The sequence below is a fragment of the Salmo salar genome, chromosome ssa08, assembly GCF_905237065.1.
Source record: "Salmo salar chromosome ssa08, Ssal_v3.1, whole genome shotgun sequence".
Taxonomy (NCBI): Eukaryota; Metazoa; Chordata; class Actinopteri; order Salmoniformes; family Salmonidae; genus Salmo; species Salmo salar.
Genome location: NC_059449.1, coordinates 18745713 through 18761628, shown reverse-complemented (window position 1 = coordinate 18761628; position 15916 = coordinate 18745713). Strand labels below are relative to the sequence as shown.

Genomic DNA, 15916 nt, shown 5'->3' with positions numbered 1-15916 from the left:
GTACATCACCTGACCACTACATATACTACAATATACTACAGTACATCACCTGTCTACTACAGAGACTATAATATACTACAGTACATCACCTGACTACTACATATACTATGATATACTACAGTACATCACCTGACTACTACATATACTATAATATACTACAGTACATCACCTGACTACTACATATACTATAATATACTACAGTACATCACCTGTCTACTACAGATACTACAGTACATCACCTGTCTATTACAGATACTATAAGATACTACAGTACATCACCTGTCTACTACAGATACTATAAGATACTACAGTACATCACCTGTCTACTACAGATACTATAATATACTACAGTATATCACCTGTCTACTACAGATACTATAATATACTACAGTACATCACCTGTCTACTACAGATACTATAATATACTACAGTACATCACCTGTCTACTACAGATACTATAATATACTACAGTACATCACCTGTCTACTACAGATACTATAATATACTATAGTACATCACCTGTCTACTACAGATACTATAATATACTACAGTACATCACCTGTCTACTACAGATACTATACTATACTACAGTACATCACCTGTCTACTACAGATACTATAATATACTACAGTATATCACCTGTCTACTACAGATACTATAAGATACTACAGTACATCACCTGTCTACTACAGATACTATAATATACTACAGTACATCACCTGTCTAATACAGATACTATAATATACTACAGTACATCACCTGTCTACTACAGATACTATAATATACTACAGTACATCACCTGTCTACTACAGATACTATAATATACTACAGTACATCACCTGTCTACTACAGATACTATAATATACTACAGTACATCACCTGTCTACTACAGATACTATAATATACTATAGTACATCACCTGTCTACTACAGATACTATAATATACTACAGTACATCACCTGTCTACTACAGATACTATAATATACTACAGTACATCACCTGTCTACTACAGATACTATACTATACTACAGTACATCACCTGACTACTACATATACTATAATATACTACAGTACATCACCTGTCTACTACAGAGACTATAATATACTACAGTACATCACCTGACTACTACATATACTATAATATACTACAGTACATCACCTGACTACTACATATACTATAATATACTACAGTACATCACCTGACTACTACATATACTATAATATACTACAGTACATCACCTGTCTACTACAGATACTATAAGATACTACAGTACATCACCTGTCCATTACAGATACTATAAGATACTACAGTACATCACCTGTCTACTACAGATACTATAATATACTACAGTACATCACCTGTCTACTACAGATACTATAAGATACTACAGTACATCACCTGTCTACTACAGATACTATAATATACTACAGTACATCACCTGTCTACTACAGATACTATAATATACTACAGTACATCACCTGTCTACTACAGATACTATAATATACTACAGTACATCACCTGTCTACTACAGATACTATAATATACTACAGTACATCACCTGTCTACTACAGATACTATAATATACTATAGTACATCACCTGTCTACTACAGATACTATAATATACTACAGTACATCACCTGTCTACTACAGATACTATACTATACTACAGTACATCACCTGTCTACTACAGATACTATAATATACTACAGTATATCACCTGTCTACTACAGATACTATAAGATACTACAGTACATCACCTGTCTACTACAGATACTATAATATACTACAGTACATCACCTGTCTAATACAGATACTATAATATACTACAGTACATCACCTGTCTACTACAGATACTATAATATACTACAGTACATCACCTGTCTACTACAGATACTATAATATACTACAGTACATCACCTGTCTACTACAGATACTATAATATACTACAGTACATCACCTGTCTACTACAGATACTATAATATACTACAGTACATCACCTGTCTACTACAGATACTATAATATACTATAGTACATCACCTGTCTACTACAGATACTATAATATACTACAGTACATCACCTGTCTACTACAGATACTATACTATACTACAGTACATCACCTGTCTACTACAGATACTATACTATACTACAGTACATCACCTGACTACTACATATACTATAATATACTACAGTACATCACCTGTCTACTACAGAGACTATAATATACTACAGTACATCACCTGACTACTACATATACTATAATATACTACAGTACATCACCTGACTACTACATATACTATAATATACTACAGTACATCACCTGACTACTACATATACTATAATATACTACAGTACATCACCTGTCTACTACAGATACTATAAGATACTACAGTACATCACCTGTCCATTACAGATACTATAAGATACTACAGTACATCACCTGTCTACTACAGATACTATAATATACTACAGTACATCACCTGTCTACTACAGATACTATAAGATACTACAGTACATCACCTGTCTACTACAGATACTATAAGATACTACAGTACATCACCTGTCTACTACAGATACTATAAGATACTACAGTACATCACCTGACTACTACAGATACTATAAGATACTACAGTACATCACCTGCTCGATTCGTTTTTTTAGTGAACAAAAATAGTAGTGATTATGAATACTCCCAATATTATTGGTGTCATGGTTGTAAAAAAAAAGAGCGGGGAAAGAGAAAGAGAGAAAGGGAGGCATATAAATACAGAGAGTGTGAGAAAGAGAGACGGCGAAATGCAGAGAAAGAGAGAGAGAGAGAGACGAAGGGAGAAAGACAAAGGGAGGCAGGGTTGGAGGAGGAGATTGAGGTGTGTTCAGCAGAGGGTGAGATCATTACCCTGTTCCAGTGAGCTGCACATTTGTGATATGGCAGAATATGTTTGGAAGGACACACCTGCGTTTAGAATCTACCCATGGTGCATCTGTATTCCTTGTTGTTGTCGGGGGAGGAGGGGTGCTGATTAAGTCCTGCTTTCATTAACAACAGAGCGAGCCAGGCCATTAATCACCTGGTTACAGGGGGGTACGGAGGAGGGTGAGCAGGGTGGAGGGTACCACGATGGCTCCTAACGGTCCGCTGATTACAATAACTGCACAGATAATGAAATTGTCTCTCGTCTCAATCACCGAGAAATTAGACACTTGGGAGAAACACAGTGGGTAGTTTGAGAACTGTGGCTTTCGGGCAAGATGGCGGCACTTCCTTTGAGATATGTTTGGTGGAGAGCGTGTATGCATCTAACATACAGTACGTGTTACAGCTTCCATCAATAGATCATAACTAGTGGCTAAATTGTCCAATATAGTTGTCCCAATACAATTTCCATTCTAATTCTTTAGCCACACTTGACGCATACAAATCCAATGTCCAGAGTTTGATTCAAGTTGAAAAATAATAATACATTTATTCGTCGCTCTAGAATTCTACCAAAACAAATTGTGATCATTAAACTAAAGAAACAAACAGCATTGTAAACATGGTCTTGTAACGGCCATCGTATGAAGTGGACCAAGGCGCAGCGGGTTGAGTGCTCATTTTAAACTTTTATTGCACACTAAATAAACAGAACAAGAAAACCAACAAACATTATTACAGGCTAAACACGGCAGTGCAAAAACAACTTCCCACAAATCCCATGACAAAAACACCCCTCTTAAATAAGACCTTCAATTAGAAGCAATGAAGAGCAGCTGCTTCCAATTGAAGGTCAACCCCATCAACTAAACATAGAAATAGAAAGACTAGAACATAGAAATATACGAACAGAACATTAACCAAAACCCCGGAACACTCTAAACAAACACCCCTCTACATAAACACATATCCCAACAAACCCCAAACCACATAAAACAAACACCCCCTGCCACGTCCTGACCAAACCACAATAACAAATAACCCCTTTACTGGTCAGAACGTGACAGGTCTTGTATGGTCAAAATAGTGTGTGCTGCTATTCCAGTCACTCCCAGTAGGCCTTGGCGCAAGTCTGCCTTTTAACTGTATTCTCCATTGGCCTGTAGAGGGGGAACACACACTTGACAGGGGATTAATGGCAAACACACATACAACAGAAATGCTTCATGAATTGGAAACATGCAAATATACAATATGACCTATTCGGGCTCCTAAATGATCAATATAATGATCGTTATCGACATTATCGGTGCACATTACTGCCCAGTACTTGGGGTTTTGAAGTGAATAGCTCTCTCTCTCTCTCTGTAGGTTGAAGATGTATACCATTCCCTATGGTCTTCTCTCAGATGCCATAGCAGGTCTTCTGAACAGATCTGTGTGTCTGGAGTTACGTGCCCTGATGGTACAAGCTGTACTGCTGTAGTAGTTCAGCAGCCTTGACTGGTGAAGGAGTAAGGAAATGGATAGTTTGTCTCATGTTGAAGCATCATTTAATGCAATGTAGCCATGGTTCATCTAGGTGTTTCTTGTTACACACACACACACACACACACACACACACACACACACACACACACACACACACACACACACACACACACACACACACACACTTTTCCAGCACACACACTGCACCTAAATAATTTAGGCCCAGCGTTCCTGTGTGGCTCAGTTGGTAGAGCATGGTGCTTGCAACGTCAGGGTTGTGGGTTTAAGTCCCTCAGGGGGACCAGTACGAAAAAGTAAAAATATGTATCCACTCACTACTACAAGTCACTCTGGATAAGAGTGTCTGCTAAATGATTGAAATGTGAAAATATAACGTTGATTGAGTTTTACAGGAAGCGCACCGTCCCGTCGACGCACAGATGGGGAATGTCACATCACTCTCACACACACACACTCAAAGTGCTAATACTGTTAGAGACTGCAACCAGCAATGCGGCAACATCCAATATATATGCTAACCAGAAACACAAAGGGCCACTTTGAACAGAATTATCATAAAGCCCCTTTCTCTGACTAGGTGAAGCATAGAGGAGGTGTTGTACTAGGAACACTGAGAGGGTCCATAGAAACGGTTCTTACCTGGTTGGAAAACATTTGAGAGTAAGTTCCAATTTCTACCCCTCCGAGCGATACATCAGTGTGGACGAAATACCTGGTGAGAGGAATGGGTGGATGATTTAGGGAGGAATGGATAAATACATGGACGGGATGGATGGATGGATGAATGAATAAATGTATGGATGAATGAATGCATAGGTCAATAACTTAGTGAGGGTACGGTATCAACATTCAAGATAATGAGAAAGAGAGCGATAGACTGAGAGAGATAGACTGAAAGACTGAAAGAGAGAGAGACAGAAAAAGAGACAGAGAGAGAGAGAAAGAGAGAGACTGAGAGAGAGACAGAAAGAGAGAGACTGCGAGACAGAAAAAGAGAGATAGACTGAGAGAGAGACAGAAAGAGAGAGACTGAGAGAGAGAGAGACTGAGAGAGACAGAAAGAGAGAGAGACTGAGAGAGAGAGAGAGAGAAAGAGAGAGAGAGAGAGACAGAGAGAGAGACAGAAAGAGAGTGATAGACTGAGAGAGAGACAGAAAGAGAGAGAGACTGAGAGACAGAAAGAGAGAGACAGAGAGAGAGACAGAAAAAGAGAGATAGACTGAGAGACAGAAAGAGAGAGAGACTGAGAGAGGGAGAGGAGGACTCTAAGCATGCTTGGGACCGGAGGGTCATTATCAATAGTGCTAATGCCATTGTTTTCCATCCGAATGGAATTATTCAGCCTGTGATGTAGAGGCCTTGTCATCTCCCAGCCTCGTCCTTATTCATAAATACACAGTAGTGTGTGTGTGTGTGTGTGTGTGTGTGTGTGTGTGTGTGTGTGTGTGTGTGTGTGTGTGTGTGTGTTAATCAGCCATTAAGGGAGTAGAAATCATGTTTATTGTTAATATTATTACTTACACATTATTATTACACCGTTTCTATGGTGATTGTGCAATTACCATAGAAACGGTGCGATAAACACATTATTTATTGTATACAAATCAAGAGGCACTCATTGGTGTTCCATGCGCTGCCGTACGTTAACCTCTTGTGAAAGCGATGGGAAACCATTGCCAGGAAGGTAAATAAACAGGGCCCGTAGTCACAATGAGCGCTGGGCCCTGGTCAGAGGTAGTGCACTATATAGGGAGTAAGGTGCCATTTGGGACCAGCCCTAATGTAGCTTTGAGTTGGCTCTGAAAGACCCTGTAATAGCTGTTTTCCTAGTTGGGTAGAATGGGCCGACCCTCGCTCCTGTTCCTGGAAGGCTCTGCTTGACCTGGCACTCTGGACATGCTGCTTCTTCTTCATCTTCTTGTACTGACTCATTTTCCATACCACATTATTTTGTCCCTGCCAAACATCCCCCCCCCTCCTTTCAGAGGAAGAGAGAAAGAGATTCTGCGAGTTGGCGTTCGTACTAATGCCGGATTTCCAAGTGCAAGCTGGTCTTTCTTTTGTTGTTAGTGTATTTTCGTGTGTTTTTGTTCTTGCACATGTTTACACGCACAGATGACTGCACACACACACACAGGCACGAACACATACACACTCACACACAAACAGTGCAAGAACAGGCACACTTACACACACATTCACCCCCTATCCCCCCAGACACACCCCCACACCTCGTCCTGTCCCCTCCTCTGAGGTAGGATGTGGGCGTTGGTGCAGTCCTCAGTTGTCGTTTCGGAAGCACAGAAGCTATACCTTGCAGAACTTCTGCCTCTAATTCATAAAGACACTGTGATGGTGGCAGGTTAACACTATATTTACATACAGAGAAGGCTGTATTAACATATGGTTAATACTATTAACATACAGTTGAAGTCGGAAGTTTACATAGACATCTACACATCTACTTTGTGCATGACACAAGTAATTTTTCCAACAATTGTTTACAGACAGATTATTTCACTTATAATTCACTGTATCACAATTCCAGTGGATCAGAAGTTTACATACACTGAGTTGACTGTGCCTTTAAACAGCTTGGACAATTCCAGAAAATGATGTCATGGCTTTAGAAGCTTCTGATAGGCTAATTTACATTATTTGAGTCAATTGGAGGTGTACCTGTGGATGTATTTCAAAACCTACCTTCAAACTCTGTGCCTCTTTGCTTGACATCGTGGGAAAATCAAAAGAAATCAGCCAAGACCTCAGAAAAAAATTGTAGACCTCCACAAGTCTGGTTCATTCTTGGGAGCATTTTCCAAACGCCTGAAGGTACCATGTTCATCTGTACAAACAATAGTACGCAAGTATAAACACCATGGGACCACGCAGCCATCATACCGCTGAGGAAGGTAAGGAACACGAACATTCAAGCACAGTTTGTTTACAGAACTCTTCAAATAATATTTTTGCAGGAATTTCCTTGCGAATGATTTTGCCGAAGATTGTTCTGTCTTCTAGAGATGAACTTACTTTTGTGCGAAAAGTGCAAATCAATCACAGAACAACAGCAAAGGACCTTGTGAAGATGCTGGAGGAAACAGGTACAAAAGTATCTATATCCACAGTAAAACAAGTCCTATATCGACATAACCTGAATGGCCACTCAGCAAGGAAGAAGCCACAGCTCCAAAACCGCCATAAAAAAGCCAGGCTATGGTTTGCAACTGCACATGGGGACAAAGATCGTACTTCTTCGAGAAATGTCCTCTGGTCTGATGAAACAAAAATAGAACTGTTTGGCCGTAATGACCATCGTTATGTTTGGAGGAAAAAGGGGAACGCTTGCAAGCCGAAGAACAGCATCCCAACTGTGAAGCACGGGGGTGGCAGCATCATGTTGTGGGGGTGCGTTGCTGCAGGAGGGCCTGGTGCACTTAACAAAATAGATGGCATCATTAGGGAAGAAAAATTATGTGGATATATTGAAGCAACATCTCAAGATATCAATCAGGAATGGGTCTTTCAAATGGACAATGACCACAAGCATACTTCCAAAGTTGTGGCAAAATGGCTTAAGGACAACAAAGTCAAGGTATTGGAGTGGCCATCATAAAGCCCTGACCGCCATCCTATACAAAACTTCCGAATTCCACTGTATTTAGAAGGCTGTTTCAACATATGGTTAACACTATATTAACATATGGAGAAGGCTGTATTAACATATGGTTAACACTATATTAATATAAGGCTGAAGGCTGTATTAACATATGGTTAACACTATATTAACATTTGGAGAAGGCTGTATTAACATATGGTTAACACTATATTAACATATGGAGATGACTGTATTAATATATGGTTAACACTATATTAACATATGGAGAAGGCTGTATTAACATATGGTTCACAGTATATTTAACATGTAGAGAAGGCTGTGTTAACATATGGTTAACAGTATATTAACATGTAGAGAAGGCTGTATTAACATGGTTAACACTATATTAACATGTAGAGAAGGCTGTATTAACATATGGTTAACAGTATATTAACATGTAGAGAAGGCTGTGTTAACATGGTTAACACTATATTAACATGTAGAGAAGGCTGTATTAACATATGGTTAACAGTATATTAACATGTAGAGAAGGCTGTATTAACATATGGTTAACACTATATTAACATGTAGAGAAGGCTGTATTAACATATGGTTAACAGTATAGTAACATGTAGAGAAGGCTGTATTAACATGGTTAACACTATATTAACATGTAGAGAAGGCTGTATTAACTCCATACATCATGATTAAGGGTGATGGTGGGGCATAGCGTCACTCCTCTTTAACACATCGTGTAAATAGAGTTAAATAAAGCATAGTATCATGTGTTATGCACCATGTGCAGGGTGTTGCTTCATTAGATGGGAATAAGCCATGGGCTGGAGATGTGGTAGAAAGGTCTGGGGGGTGGGGTTTGAGTAATGCAGGGATCTGTTAGTGTAGTGCCTAGAAGAGTGGTGGTGTTCTGTAGAATCAACAGCTCTTTTGACCTCGCTTAGCAACACAAACACACAGACACACTTAAACACACACAAGCACACAGACGTTTGAACACACACACACAAGCACACAGACGTTTGAACACACACACACAAGCACACAGACGTTTGAACACACACACAAGCACACACGTATTCACACACCCTTTGTTTTTGAGTGCAGTAACAATTTATTTTGGCAATAAAATGTTTGCGTGTGTGTGTACACAACATGGGTACAAGGGAGACCATTTTGGAAGCACGTTCACGCTGGGTTGGTGCTTCTCTTCCTGTGTTTAGTCATGGTAGCTGTGGTGAGAACACGAACATTCAAGCACAGTTTGTTTACAGAACTCTTTTGGCTCTGAAGAACCATCTCTCCCCGCAAACCGATTTATATTCAGCCCACGTTTGTACATGTTTAATACAATTATAACCCCAGTCAGGAGAAAGTGCTTCTTCTTCTTCTTATTCTTTCTCTTCTTCGTCTTTAAAAATGTTTACAGTAATCCACCATGAAAGAGCAACTGTGGTGGGAGTCTTTCTGCTATTGCTTCTGGCTGGACCCTTGTTGGCAGAAATACCCGCTTCATGTTTGCTCCTTTTAAATACAGGGATGTCCTTTTAAATGCAGGAATGTCTTTTTAAATACAGGCAAACAAGAATATGACTGAAGCCCAAAGATGGGATCACAACTTTGAGTAAGTTTGCTGGCAGAATGCTAAATAAAGGTTGTGGCTCTGGATTTTCCCTTTGTGAATATACTGGATATGAATATGTGTTCTTTATATAGTTACTATATCTATGTGAGTCCCATTGAGGTAGATATGTCTACTACAAGGGACATCTACTGTAAGTAGGGAGGCGAAAGTATTGTCCATGTTGATGGGTTATCATGGACACACAGCTGAGGTCTGTTGCATAAGGAAGGGGCCTTAAATCTCCACAGCTGTGCCATCGTCAGGATATTGATGTTATAGCCTTATGGGTCACAGACCTGGAGAGATGAAGGTGTCGTCTGTGTGTGTGTGTGTGTGTGTGTGTGTGTGTGTGTGTGTGTGTGTGTGTGTGTGTGTGTGTGTGTGTGTGTGTGTGTGTCTGTGTCTGTGTCTGTGTCTGTGAGAGAGAGAGAGAAAATAAGAGTTGAATATGGATTCAAAATAAATCAATCCAGATATATTTACGTGAGAGAGGGAGATAGCCCTAATGTTGGAAACAGACATCCTTACGTTGTCATCCAGAGTCACATGCATTTATTTTCCAAACTATAGGACACAATATTTTACATACATCAAGTTTTAAAAGGACCAAAAACTCTGCTTCATGCGTTTATTTTTGCCTGGTATTATCACAGCCCTACTAGAGAGAGAGAGAGAGAGAGAGAGAGAGAGAGAGTGAAAGTAACAGACAAAAATTAAGAAACCTAGTGAGATGTTGAGAGAGAGAGACCCAGAGAGAGACCCAGAGAGATCCAGAGAGAGAGTGAGAGAACCAGAGAGAGGGAGAGAACCAGAGAGAGGGAGAGACCCAGAGAGAGAGAGAGAGAGACCCAGAGAGAGAGAGGGAGAGACCTAGAGAGAGAGACCCAGAGAGAGAACGAGACCCAAAGCGATTCATAGCTCCTAGATGAATGTTCCGATTGGTTCCCTACTAGCTCCCAGGGTTTTTAAACCTGGCAATCAGCTCCACCGGGCCACCGGGCCATTAAGGCCTATTTGCATCTGCTGACATGACAGGTGCTAAGGGACCCATGGTGTGCCCAGTCCTCTTGGGCTGCCACCACCAGCGGGCCCACGCACTGTCACAGCCATTAATCAGTGATGAACTCCCAGTGACCAGGGACAGAGGCTGCGTCTCAAAGCGCACCCTATTCCCTATTTAGTTTACTACTTTTGACCAGACGCCATCAAAAGTAGTGCACTATGTAGGGAATATGGTGCCATTTGGGACATAGCCAGACTACCAGAGACACCAGGGTCGGGGCCAAGGGGACTCAGATGCCACCCACCCATGGCAGACGCCAGGGGGGACAGGGGCAGGAAAAAAGGCCCCTGATGGGCTGTTGGCTGGGGGTGAGGGAGGCTGGCAGATGCACAAGCAAAAACACACACACACACAGAAATAGGTTGATGTAGTTTTTCTGCATGCATGCATGCACACACACAAGTAAACTCACCCAGATACACACACACATACCGGCATGCACGCACACGCCAACCAGTTGTAGATTTATGGAACTGTATGTATTCATTTGTGGATGTCCATCATCCATTTTGTACAAAATGTTACCAATTTGCAATATGTATAATGTGTTATGAATTCCAATTTGTTGTGGCTAATTGTAACGCCCTGGCCATAGAGAAGGATTTTTTGTTCTTTATTTTGGTTAGGCCAGGGTGTTACATTGGGGTGGGCGTTCTATGTTCTTTTTCTAGGTTTTTGTATTTCTGTGTTTTGGGCCGTGTGGCTCCCAATCAGGCACAGCTGAAGTTCGTTGTTGTTGATTGGGAGTCACACATAAGGAGCATGATTGGGAGTCACACATAAGGAGCATGTTTTTCCTTTGGGTTTTGTGGGTAATTCTATTTTGTTAGTGTGTTTTCCTAACAGAACTGTTTGCTGTCGTCTTTTGTTTATTTTTGTAGTGTTTTTCATTAAAACACTAATGATGAACACATCCTCCGCTGCTTATTGGTCCACCTTTTCCGACGATGACTTCTCTGTTTCATCTGACGACAAAGACAGCCGTTACACTAATGTTAGCAAGGCTTGGAGTTAAGGGTTAAGGTTAGGTTTAACATTTTTATTTTATTTATTTTTATTTCCACTTTATTTAACTAGGCAAGTCAGTTAAGAACAAATTATTTTTTACAATTAGGGCCTACCGTTAGTGTTAAGGGTTTGAGGTAGGTTAGGGATTAGGTAATGTTTAGGGTTAGGGGAAGGGTTATCTAACATGCTAAGTAGTTGCTTTAAAGTAGTAAGTGGTCGCAAAGTTTCTAATTAGCTAAAATGCTAAAGTTGTGATTTGAACACGCAACCTTTGGGTTGCTAGACGTTCGTGTTACACTCCCACCCATCCACCCTGACAACCCCCCTCCCTCATTACACGCCCACCCATCCACCCTGACAACCCCCCTCCTTCATTACACGCCCACCCATCCACCCTGACAACCCCCCTCCCTCATTGCACGCCCACCCATCCACCCTGACAACCCCCCTCCTTCATTACACGCCCACCCATCCACCCTGACAACCCCCCTCCCTCATTACACGCCCACCCATCCACCCTGACAACCACCCTCCTTCATTACACGCCCACCCATCCACCCTGACAACCCCCTCCCTCATTACACGCCCACACATCCACCCTGACAACCACTCTCCTTCATTACACGCCCACCCATCCACCCTGACAACCCCCCTCCCTCATTACACGCCCACACATCCACCCTGACAACCACTCTCCTTCATTACACGCCCACCCATCCACCCTGACAACCCCCCTCCTTCATTACACGCCCACCCATCCACCCTGACAACCCCCCCTCCTTCATTTCACGCCCACCCATCCACCCTGACAACCACCCTCCTTCATTACACGCCCACCCATCCACCCTGACAACCCCCTACCTCATTACACGCCCACCCATCCACCCTGACAACCACCCTCCTTCATTACACGCCCACCCATCCACCCTGACAACCACTCTCCTTCATTACACGCCCACCCATCCACCCTGACAACCCCCCCTCCTCATTACACGCCCACACATCCACCCTGACAACCACTCTCCTTCATTACACGCCCACCCATCCACCCTGACAACCCCCCTCCTTCATTACACGCCCACCCATCCACCCTGACAACCCCCCTCCTTCATTTCACGCCCACCCATCCACCCTGACAACCACCCTCCTTCATTACACGCCCACCCATCCACCCTGACAACCCCCCTCCCTCATTACACGCCCACCCATCCACCCTGACAACCACCCTCCTTCATTACACGCCCACCCATCCACCCTGACAACCACCCTCCTTCATTACACGCCCACCCATCCACCCTGACAACCACCCTCCTTCATTACACTCCCACCCATCCACCCTGACAACCCCCCTCCCTCATTACACGCCCACCCATCCACCCTGACAACCCCCCTCCTTCATTACACGCCCACCCATCCACCCTGACCAACCACTCTCCTTCATTACACGCCCACCCATCCACCCTGACAACCCCTCTCCTTCATTACACGCCCACCCATCCACCCTGACAACCCCCTCCCTCATTACACGCCCACCCATCCACCCTGACAACCACCCTCCTTCATTACACGCCCACCCATCCACCCTGACAACCACCCTCCTTCATTACACGCCCACCCATCCACCCTGACAACCCCCTCCTCATTACACGCCCACACATCCACCCTGACAACCACTCTCCTTCATTACACGCCCACCCATCCACCCTGACAACCCCCTCCCTCATTACACGCCCACACATCCACCCTGACAACCACTCTCCTTCATTACACGCCCACCCATCCACCCTGACAACCCCCCTCCTTCATTACACGCCCACCCATCCACCCTGACAACCCCCTCCTTCATTACACGCCCACCCATCCACCCTGACAACCACCCTCCTTCATTACACGCCCACCCATCCACCCTGACAACCCCCTCCTCATTACACGCCCACCCATCCACCCTGACAACCACCCTCCTTCATTACACGCCCACCCATCCACCCTGACAACCACTCTCCTTCATTACACGCCCACCCATCCACCCTGACAACCCCCCTCCTTCATTACACGCCCACACATCCACCCTGACAACCACTCTCCTTCATTACACGCCCACCCATCCACCCTGACAACCCCCTCCTTCATTACACGCCCACCCATCCACCCTGACAACCCCCTCCTTCATTACACGCCCACCCATCCACCCTGACAACCACCCTCCTTCATTACACGCCCACCCATCCACCCTGACAACCACCCTCCTTCATTACACGCCCACCCATCCACCCTGACAACCACCCTCCTTCATTACACGCCCACCCATCCACCCTGACAACCACCCTCCTTCATTACACGCCCACCCATCCACCCTGACAACCCCCCTCCTTCATTACACGCCCACCCATCCACCCTGACCAACCACTCTCCTTCATTACACGCCCACCCATCCACCCTGACAACCCCTCTCCTTCATTACACGCCCACCCATCCACCCTGACAACCCCCCTCCCTCATTACACGCCCACCCATCCACCCTGACAACCACCCACCTTCATTACACGCCCCCCCATCCACCCTGACAACCCCCTCCTTCATTACACGCCCACCCATCCACCCTGACAACCCCCTCCCTCATTACACGCCCACACATCCACCCTGACAACCACTCTCCTTCATTACACGCCCACCCATCCACCCTGACAACCCCCCTCCCTCATTACACGCCCACACATCCACCCTGACAACCACTCTCCTTCATTACACGCCCACCCATCCACCCTGACAACCCCCTCCTTCATTACACGCCCACCCATCCACCCTGACAACCCCCTCCTTCATTTCACGCCCACCCATCCACCCTGACAACCACCCTCCTTCATTACACGCCCACCCATCCACCCTGACAACCCCCTCCCTCATTACACGCCCACCCATCCACCCTGACAACCACCCTCCTTCATTACACGCCCACCCATCCACCCTGACAACCACTCTCCTTCATTACACGCCCACCCATCCACCCTGACAACCCCCCTCCCTCATTACACGCCCACACATCCACCCTGACAACCACTCTCCTTCATTACACGCCCACCCATCCACCCTGACAACCCCCTCCTTCATTACACGCCCACCCATCCACCCTGACAACCCCCCTCCTTCATTTCACGCCCACCCATCCACCCTGACAACCACCCTCCTTCATTACACGCCCACCCATCCACCCTGACAACCCCCCTCCCTCATTACACGCCCACCCATCCACCCTGACAACCACCCTCCTTCATTACACGCCCACCCATCCACCCTGACAACCACCCTCCTTCATTACACGCCCACCCATCCACCCTGACAACCACCCTCCTTCATTACACTCCCACCCATCCACCCTGACAACCCCCTCCCTCATTACACGCCCACCCATCCACCCTGACAACCCCCTCCTTCATTACACGCCCACCCATCCACCCTGACCAACCACTCTCCTTCATTACACGCCCACCCATCCACCCTGACAACCCCTCTCCTTCATTACACGCCCACCCATCCACCCTGACAACCACCCTCCTCATTACACGCCCACCCATCCACCCTGACAACCACCCTCCTTCATTACACGCCCACCCATCCACCCTGACAACCCCCTCCTTCATTACACGCCCACCCATCCACCCTGACAACCCCCTCCCTCATTACACGCCCACACATCCACCCTGACAACCCTCTCCTTCATTACACGCCCACCCATCCACCCTGACAACCCCCCTCCTTCATTACACGCCCACACATCCACCCTGACAACCACTCTCCTTTATTACACGCCCACCCATCCACCCTGACAACCCCCCTCCTTCATTACACGCCCACCCATCCACCCTGACAACCACCCTCCTTCATTTCACGCCCACCCATCCACCCTGACAACCACCCTCCTTCACTACACGCCCACCCATCCACCCTGACAAACCCCCTCCCTCATTACACGCCCACCCATCCACCCTGACAACCCCCCTCCTTCATTACACGCCCACCCATCCACCCTGACAACCCCCTCCTTCATTACACGCCCACCCATCCACCCTGACAACCCCCCTCCTTCATTTCACGCCCACCCATCCACCCTGACAACCACTCTCCTTCGTTACACGCCCACCCAATCACCCTCCTTCGTTACACGCCCACACATCCACCCTGA

The 15916-nt window shown here is 45.0% G+C and overlaps 1 protein-coding gene across 1 annotated transcript in view; it reads left to right on the top strand.

Annotated features, from left to right (window-relative positions):
- Positions 1 to 15916, top strand: part of LOC106602171 (zeta-sarcoglycan) — a 361636-nt gene that overhangs the window by 151756 nt on the left and 193964 nt on the right. The window lies entirely within an intron of this gene.